We start from the raw sequence: 9,456 nt of genomic DNA, 5'->3' as shown, positions 1-9,456 counted from the left end.
CCAGCCAGCCTTGGAAACAATGTTTCTCTCTGATAAGAATGACTCCATTTTATCCCAGTGAAAGCTCATCATCACAAGGAAGCGTAAAGAAGTGACTCACTGTAGCAGCCCGACAAGGTTCGCGGCTGCTGTGAATTTTCATCAACAAGCTCCATCTCTAAGTTTTGAATCTCCACTCTTTCCATTTTAGTCCAGAGTAAAAGCAAATGGGTTTCTGCGTGGAGGCCCCTCCCCCGGGTGAGTGATTACATTTCAGGGCCTTATAGAGAAGAAAAGGAGTTTACCCCATTCTCAGAAGAATGACCATGTTAGTTGTGGCAGCATCTCACTGCGGTGAAAAGGAAACCTGGGGAGGGGAGGGGGGTGCCTTGCGGGTGGGGAGGGGTCCCTGTCAGGTCCAAGGCTTAGGCCCCTAGCGGGTTCACAGAAGGAAAGCTTGGGAGCCAACTTTTACGCTTTCTGGCACCCTTTCCGGCACAGCATACGTGATTTTTCATAGCCTATTTGTAGAGCAGTTTTAGGTTCGCTTTGTTTTTTTAAGCAAAGAAAAACCACGCGTAATTCATTGGCAGGAAAGAGCTCCAGGAAGAAAGTGAAGCAGTAAGATTACTGAGAATCAAGCAAACACCCAGAGCAGAGTACACTGACCCAGGTAAGCTGTCCTCAAATCTCCCCCTCTCCCCAGGTCCTGATGTCACGGCCCGCGATGCGTGGGGCGGGGGAGGGGTGCGGGTGTCTGAGTGTGCGGAATGCTGTCGTGATTGATGGCGCTCTGCAGCCACCATGACACAAGGCATTGTTTGCCCTTTTCAATCAACAGTTTTCAATCTAGAGGATGCAGGGGTGGCTTAGAAGGAGGTCACCGCAGGGCACGCGGCCCGCGCTATGGTCCTGGGCCTGAGGGTTACCACACCAGAGGACGTGCAGAATCAGGCCACGGGAATGAAATGAAGGTTTTCCAAAATGCAGAATCCCAGGGTCGCCCAGTGGGAAGGCCCCCCAGTCTTGCAGCGCCCAGAACACCTGTGAGCTACCTGTTTGGGGAGACTGCTGTCCACCAGCGTGCCACTTCCATTCCATAACTCAGTTCTTGCTTTTCATGAATCAGGACTCTGAATGATAGATAGTCGAGACTGTCTCTCCAGGGCTCCTGTGGCCCAGCCCCAGGCACACTGAGATGGTATGGTCCATGTTTCACAGACGAGGGCACCACGCGTCACAGAGATCGAGTTGCTCCCTTGAAGCCCCTTGGCTGGGAAGTGGGTGAGTGCAGGCTGACCCCGGCTCCGCCTGCTGTCAAAGCCCGGGTGATTCATCACCATTCTATCTGGCAGGCAGGCTTCTGCTTTGCAGGAGGTGGCCCTCGGAGTAACCACACAGCCCAAGGCAAAGAAAGGAGGCACCTTAAATCCCTCCGTGCAACCTGCGGAGCTGCGGCAGCATTCCCTGTGGGATACTGGAAATTGCTCCCAGCCCTTCAGTCATCCCCTACTAACCACCTCTAGGAGTCTTGGTTTGGGGGATGCGGAATCAGCCGGCTAGGTCCCACTCACTTAAGAGATGAGGACACAGAGCACAAGGCTCCCAGACGCCCCTTGGAAAGGAGAAAGTGTAGGTGGGCACAGGCAAGACCTCGTCCTCATTTTTCTGAATTTTCTCCTCTGCAAAGTTACTTTCTCTGGAATGCTACAGCAAAGGTTTCAGCCTTGACTAACACGCATCAGAACGTTCTGTTTTCTTTCTTTTGAATTCCTTCAGTTACATGATGTTGTTAGCGTGAGATCAGGTGTCACCAAGATCTCAGAGAAACCACGCACTGCCTGCTCCTGGCCACTTGGAAACAATCTGGGGTCTACGGTCTACACTTGCTGGCCAAGGAATACACAGGGGGAGCTGGACATCAGTCTCTGCAGTCTCGCTGTGGTGTGCTGTGTGCTTTCTCACACACTGGGGCTGGGCGCTGGGCGCTGGGCGCTGGCTGTGGGGAAGAGGCAGATGTTTGAATAGATCTTACTGGACTAGGGAAATAAAGTCATGCGCAACCCGAATCTCTCTCTCTCTTCCATCCCTGGTCCACTCCCCAAATGGCCAAGTCAGGAGCCAGGAACTCCATGTGGCTGCAGGGCCCTAAGTACTTGGACCATCTGCTGCTGCTTTCCCAGGTGTGCCAGCTGGGAGCGGGATGGCAAGTGGCACAGCCAGGAGACTCCAACTGGCACTCCTATTGGATTGCCAGCATCACAGGCAGTGGCTTAACCCACAGCACCAAAACACCGGCCCCTGGAAACACTGGATCTATGACTATGAAGCCCAGACTCCCAGCTGTGGCACCGGGAGGAGGCTTGCTAGGCGTTGGGTTGGGGTCTGTGCAGCAGGAGGGGCCCCTCTCCATCCAGGAGGGCCTTGCCTTTGCAGCCTTCCGAGGCCGCTCCCACCTCTACCATGGCCCCTGTGCACAGCTGTGCCTCCTCTCACCTCAGTGAGACCCCACTCACAGGTGGGGTCAGGAGCCTGCTGAGACGTGATGAGAGGGCCCACCAGGGCAACAGGCAGCCACAAAGGGAGCAAGTGTGAGAACCTGACTTTAAAACAAGTTATGGCTGATCTCAATACTTGTATTTAAGAGGCAAAAGTAAAGCAGAAATAACTTGTACTCTAAAGTTCGAAAGATGTGATCTTGGGACCAGAGCTGTGGCGCAGTGGGTAAAGCTGCTGTCTGCAGCACCAGTATCCCATATGGATGCCGGTTTGATTCTAAGTCGCTCCACTTCCAATCCAGCTCCCTGGTGATGCACCTGGGAAAGCAGTGGAGGATGGCCCAAGTGTTAGGGCCCCTGCGCCCACCTGGGGGACCTGGAGAAGGCTCCTGACTCCTGGCTTCTGTTTGGGGGGTGAACCAGCAGATGGGAGATACCTCTCTGTCTCTATGTCTCTCTCTCTCTAACTCTGATTTTCAAATAAATAAATAAATCTTAAAAAAAAAAAAAAAAACCCAGGTTGTGGGAATCATAGCATGGTTCACCTGGGACTCTGTATGGCAATGAACCTGCTTCACAAGTGTTCGCCCAGGAGGGCTGCCTCGGACCTGGAGTTCTCCCCATCCACTGCCTGAAGACAGTCTTCACAAGTGACTGGAAAATCCTACAAGCACTGCAGTGAAACCTGTATTTTAATCAAACAGTTAGCAATATTTTCGTAGCCTGAAACAAGGAATAATACCCACACTCAATTCTACTACCTTAACACGTCAGAAACCAGTAACACGGGAAGCTGGCATTCGTTTCAAGACTGATCTTAGAACAAAAAGTTGGCGCTGTCTGCACCCTTGGGGAGTGCCCTGGGCCTGCAGTGCCACCTTCAGAAAAGCTTCCACTGGCAGCCTGGAAAGGACACGGCTGCACCAAAGAAGAAGCTGATGGGTGTGGAAGCCGCTGAGACAGCAGCGGCCACCCCCACTCCACCATTTCCCCGTTTTGGTCACAACAACTTTGTAATAAATGTTACAGATTAGAACGCATGAAAAAAAAAAAGATAAAAAAAAAGGCCGGCACCCTGGCTCACTAGGCTAATCCTCCGCCTGCAGTGCCGGCACACTGGGTTCTAGTCCAGTTGGGGCGCACCCGCATGGGAGACCAGGAGAAGCACCTGGCTCCTGGCTTTGGATCAGTGCAGCGTGCCGTTTGTGGTGGCCATTTGGGGGGTGAACCAACGGAAAGAAGACCTTTCTCTCTCTGTCTCTCTCACTGTATAACTCTGCCTGCCCCCCAAAAAAGAACACATGAAATAAAGCTATGCCAACTCAGTATCATTCGGATTTGTTTTGTATATTGAGTTCCACGTTAGACTCCTCTTTCAAACAGGTGATGGTGGCAGCAAGGGGCTGAGACGTGCAGCTGCCTTACCAACACCCCACTCCTGACGCCACCCCACTGGTGACTGGACTGGGAGGGGACACACATGCCCCCTCCCAGCCTGCCTTTCCTTGTGGGGACAGTGAGCCTCAGAGGAGCTCACTCCCCCAAGGTCACACCGTGTGCTCCGGGCCCGCCCCCACAGTCGAGACGAAGAGCTCACCTCCCTTTGAAAGACGTTAGCTGTGATTTATATTTCAAATGTGCCTAATGGTAGAAATAAAATGATAATGAGAAAGCAACACACGCTGTGTGAGTGACTGCTCACCAGAGTGCACATTAGGCCTGGTTTGATCAGAGCCATTAGAGAATTCAGCTGAACATTCCGGGGCTGTTGCTTGGGCGTTTGGGTGATGGATGTGCCAGGGTCAGCTGCTAGGGAGAGAGAACCTGCACGGGAAGGTCCGACGAGACAAAGCTGTGTCAATTACAGGAATGAGAGGATTGGAAATGCCACGCATAAATCAAATAGTGCTGAAACGAAGCAGCTATTTCTAATTTTTTTTTATGACACAGGCAGTTTTGCCTCTATTGGCCAGCTTTGTAAGCCGAAACGTGTTGGAGGAGGATGGATTTTACCTGTTAATTTTGCTGTTGGGTTTTGTGAAAGTGTGTAGTACCTATAAGCAGAGGAGAGCTTTCTGTCTGGAAGATGCCTTAGAGGCTGCCCGTTCCAACGCCTTCATTTTTTCACAGGAGGCAGTGATGGCGAGAGACAGGAAGTGACTGTCCCCGGGTCACACGACAAGCAGCACGAAACCTCTTCCAGGCTCGGGTCAAGGCTGGACTTGATGGACAGCCAGCGGAGCTCCCCGGGCTGGGGGCTGCAGTCTCCAGACCACAGTCCTGAAACCCACGGAGGAGCACAATGCACTTCTTTCATAAATTCCCTGTTTTGTTTTTAAAAAGCAAGTGATTGTATTGATCCATTCAGACGCGTATCAATAGCTCCTAGGTAGGGGTGGCGCCTGGTGCAGCATGGGAGCTGCCACATGGAGCATCTGCATCCCGACACAGGGCACCTGGTGTGAGTCCTGGCTCCTAGGCCTCCCACCCAGCTTCCTGCTCATGCGCACCTGGAAGGCTGCAGGTGACAGCTCAAGGACTTGGGTCCCCGCCACCCACGTGGGAGGCCCTCATGGAGTTCCAGGCTCCTGGCTTCCACCTGGCTCAGCCTCATCTGTTGCAGGTGTTTGAGGAGTGAACCAGTGGACGGAAGATCTCTCTCTCTCTCTCTCTCTCTCTGCCTTTCAAATAAAAAATGAAAATATCCATAAATTTTTTTGGAAAAAGCTGAAAGCAAGACATTTTCAAGATAGGAAGAAAGAAAGAAACAATATGATCATAAGTTTGAAGCTTGCACTTCATATGTTTATGTGGGAGAGAGGGAGTGACCCAAGAATATGCAACTTGGGTTAAATCAAAACCCCAAGAAGGAGGGTTAAAACTCATTTAGATCTGAGTTCCCTAGGAATAAATTTTTTCTTTTTAAATAAAGATCTATGTATTTGAAAGGCAGAGTGACCGAGAGAGTGTGAGAAACAGAGAGAGAGGGAGAGAGGTCTTCCATCCCCTGGTTCACTCCCCAGATGCTGGCAATGGGCTGCTAGGAGCCCAGCGCTCTGTCCCAGTCTCCCGCGTGGATAAGAGAGGCCCTTGGCTCCCACCTTCCCCAGCAGTCCTGCCAAGCAGCAACTTAGCCTGCAGCACCATAGCGCTTGCCCCTCCTGGTAATAACATTTTCCCTTGCTTATTTCTTTCCACAAATGCCCTTCAGTTGAGACGCAGCTACACTCTTCTTCCTAACCTCTGATGCCCCCACATTCCCCACACACCAGCCTGAGGACCTCGGAGCCAAACTGCAGCAGCCTGGACCTGGGAGTCTTAGCAGAGAGCACCACGTCCCACCTGCCGGTTGGCAGGGAGCAGCGGGGGCCCCGAGAGGGAAGTCATTTCCACAGTACAGTGGAGTCCAAGACCAGGTGAGGGGCAGTGCTGCGAGGATGCTGGGACACCTCACGTCTGCGCTTCAGGGACGTCAGCATTCTAAAATCACCAAGGTTTGTTTCTACAAATATCCCCAGTTGCATAGCAACTCACAGCACCCCTGAACCACCTTCCCGAGAACCTCGAGGCTGATGATCATGGAACATTCGGCTTCCTCAGTGCCTGAACAAAGTCCTGTTGTACACGCATGTCCCACGGAGACACAGCTTGTCCCTATGAGGCAAGAGAGCAGAGGAGGTTGGAGCTCGGAGGGTCAGGGACTCGGCCAAGGTCACCCCGCCAGGCAGCAATGGTCGTGGCTGCTCAGGCTGCCAGCCACGTCCACTCTCCGTGCCTCCCCGGAAGCAGGACAGTGACAGGATGAGTCAAGGCAGCGCACTGTCTGGAAGGAGGTTTGTGGCAGCTGCTAAGGATTCAGCAAGTCAGCCCACGTGACATCACTTGGCCACACTGAGTATCTAGTTTAAGGGGATTTCGGAGAGGTGGCTGTGTTAAAGCCACGTGGTTTTTTTGTTTGTTTTTTTAAAGGGGCAAGGATTCAAGGGCTTCATGCTGAGGCTCTGCAGAACCTCTCTGGGTACCTGAACAGGTGACCTGCCAAATCTGTGCACCCAGGGGCTTCCGGGCAAGAGACTAACACCACTTGTGATTCCAGGGAACTGAAGGTAACTTCAAAGTGAGAGTCACTGGGTCTGGAGGAGGTGAGAACCGCAGGAAAGATCACCCTCGCAGTCCGCTCCCCTCCCTGGGCCCAAGGCATCACGTTGGAAAGAAGCATAATAGCAACCCGGCATCAAGTTGATTTCCCTATGAAAAGCCAGCGTCTACAGGCAGCTGCCCAGTGTGCCAGGCGCTCTTCCCAACGGGCATCGTGGAGATGCAGAGAGAACCCAGCTGGGGCACAGCCCCAGCCCACCTCCCACCCCTTTTGGGTTTGCGATGCCGGTGGTTAGAAAAAGTGTCTCCAAGTTGTAAACACAGCAAATTTGATCTGGAAGTCATTGAGAAAGCATAAACACAGGGCCTCATGCAGTCATGTTTATACTGCTGCAGCCCTGGTGAAAGATGAGCCCGCTGCGCAGGGATTGGCTTTTTTCGAAGGCGCTGTTCTCTTTAAAATAAAGATTCCCAGAAGTAAGAATCCCGAGGAAGACCAGAATCCCCAAAGAGGGCCCGCAAGTGTGTGAACAAGTGTTGTGACAGAAGCTCTGCTTTTGCACAGCCAGTCTCAGGACTGGGACAGCTTCTGAAACTACGATCTTTGCTAATAGGATTTCAAGATTACTCCACGTTTCCCAAATCCCTTCTAGATTCGCAGTAACATGGGCCAGGCATTTGTTCCTGGTCCCTTCACTAAAATAAATGGGCGGCCCAGCTGGGAGAAGACTTACTGAAGGTCACAGAGCTTGTTAGCGTCAGAGGCAAAAATAGGACAGTGATTTCCTGATTTCTACAGGGTTCTTTCAGGTCAGGTCTCTCCCAAGTGTTGCCATTTCCCTAACACTGTCGCCCGAGGCTATTCATTCAATACTGTGTTGTTTATGGAGCAGGGATCTCATCTGCTGTTTCACTCTCCAAATGGCTGCAATGGCTGGGGCTTGGCTGATCTGAAGCCAGGAGCCTGGAACACCATCCCACGCCAAGGCAGGAGCCCGAGTACTTGTGTCAGCTTCTGCTGCCTTCCCAAGCACATTAGCAGGATCAGAAGTGGAGCAGCCGGGACTCGAACCTTCGCCCCGATGAGATGCTGGCATCGCAGGTGGTGGCTTATCCTGCTGCGCCACAATGCCAGCGATTTTTCTTCCACAAATTTGGCAGAAAATAAATGCCACACAGTTTTCTAAAACAAACTGATTCTGCCCAGGAGTCTTCAGTTCCCAGCGAAGGCAGAGAGTCACCAATCCCACCGCGAGTGAAGAGGGCTCACCCTGGAAGCAGCACACCCCTCCCCCTGGCCGAGCCAGCGCAGGGACCAAGGGGAGGAAAGGGGCAGTAGTCAGGGAGGCATCTGCTGTTGGAACAGCACAGTGGCCGTCCCTGCTGGCTGGTGGTGCCTCTGTTCTGGGGCTGTGGCCTTGGCACAGATGACGGCCCCTCCCGAGGCTCTGGCTCCGCCTGTGGCTCTGTGTGTTAGGGAGCCCACACCACTCCCAGTCCGGGAGCACCTCCCCGGTCCACTCTCCCCTTCCTATCCCATTCCCCTGTTGCACCTGCTCTCCAGCCTCCCCAGCTGCCTTATTCCTTCCTCTAACAGCACCATCTTCCCTGAAGCAAAGCCAGAAAGGGAGAGATGATGACCTTGAAGGATGCCTGCTTTCCATCCCAGGATCCAGAGAGTCCAGAGTAAGGGATGTCACAGGCCAAACCATCTTCCTAGAATGAGAAGGGAAAACACGGTAAGAGAAAAATCCCAGGTTGCTATCTGAAGAAATCATCCTGCCGTTGAAATATGCCACCTTTACCATGCAGGAATCGCATCCTGTTGTAACCAAAACAATGCATTTGCCCAGCAGCTGCCAGTCCACAGGGTACTCTGAGACTCACCAAACACAGCAAAGCCAGTCTTCGTCCTCCCCCTCCCTTACAGAGGCCAAACAGGAGTGAAGGAGGGGGATGTTTGTAGTTGCTGTTTCCGGTCCTGAGAAGAGCTGGCAAGCCGCGTGTGTCACGTGTCCTCCCAACTCAGCCAAACTCACAGTAAACCAACACTGACCAACCCTACCCCGTGACACCTCGCCTCTTTCTCTTCCACACAGTCGATGAATGGAGGCGGAGCAGCCAAACACAGCTTCCAACATTTTCCAACATTATTCTGGGTTGAACCTCACTGTTGCTCACTCCGAGGTTGAGGTTTACAAAAAGAACACCAAGATGGTAAACAATCTCCCTCCCCTAGCTCCTCCTAGACCTCTGAAAGTCTGGAAGAGAACTGCAATGAAGGAGAAAAGAATTGCTGAAGTTCCCAGCGGCTATCTGGCTGTGGCCCTTGCGCCCTGGTGCCAGCATTCCTGACAATGCCCTCTGGCTGTGTGCTCCCTCACCTGCGTTCTGCCCTGATCTGCATCTCCAGCAGAGCTGGGGCATTCGAGGCTGTCAACTTCCTTGTCTCCCTGGAGGAACAGGCTGCAGACCTCCAAGAGCACACAGGGCTCTGTCACGCAGCGACCAGGTGTCAGGTGTGGTTCTGGGCGTGTGGTGATGACGTCACAAAGTCCCGCCCCTTCGCGGGTGAACTCCCCTTGTGGCGCCTTCCGCGAGAGTGAGAGATGGGCACCAGAAATAACCAACGATGTTGCTGATGATGGGAGTATGGAGGGAAGAGGGCGCGACAAGGCAAGGAGAGGTTTCACTTCAGATGGACAGCATCTGCACGGGTGCCTGGGACACGACCCACAAGGGCTCCAACACTCTTCCAATGCTATCTCATCTCCCGTTCCTGATTTTGGGAGCAGGCAGGACGTGTGAAATAAACAGCACAGTGGAACAGCTGGGGCTGTGGCTATAGAGAAAATCCCTGGGGCATGGAGGTGTGGGGGAC

General features: G+C 52.9%; 1 long non-coding RNA gene across 1 annotated transcript; it reads right to left on the bottom strand.

Annotated features, from left to right (window-relative positions):
- Window positions 1–4,400: 4,400 nt before the first annotated feature.
- On the bottom strand, window positions 4,401–9,109 carry LOC103350486 (uncharacterized). The gene is made up of 3 exons (XR_518491.4): window positions 8,960–9,109; window positions 8,217–8,291; window positions 4,401–6,131 (listed from the first exon to the last, which is right to left on the bottom strand). It is a non-coding gene; the product is annotated as an uncharacterized LOC103350486 (long non-coding RNA).
- Between the last annotated feature and the right edge of the window lie 347 nt (window positions 9,110–9,456).

This window comes from Oryctolagus cuniculus, chromosome 4 (genome assembly GCF_051225735.1).
Source record: "Oryctolagus cuniculus isolate XC-2025 breed Fujian yellow rabbit chromosome 4, ASM5122573v1, whole genome shotgun sequence".
NCBI lineage: Eukaryota > Metazoa > Chordata > Mammalia > Lagomorpha > Leporidae > Oryctolagus > Oryctolagus cuniculus.
Note: the sequence above shows the minus strand (reverse complement) of the source record. Positions and strands in the feature narration are given on the sequence as shown.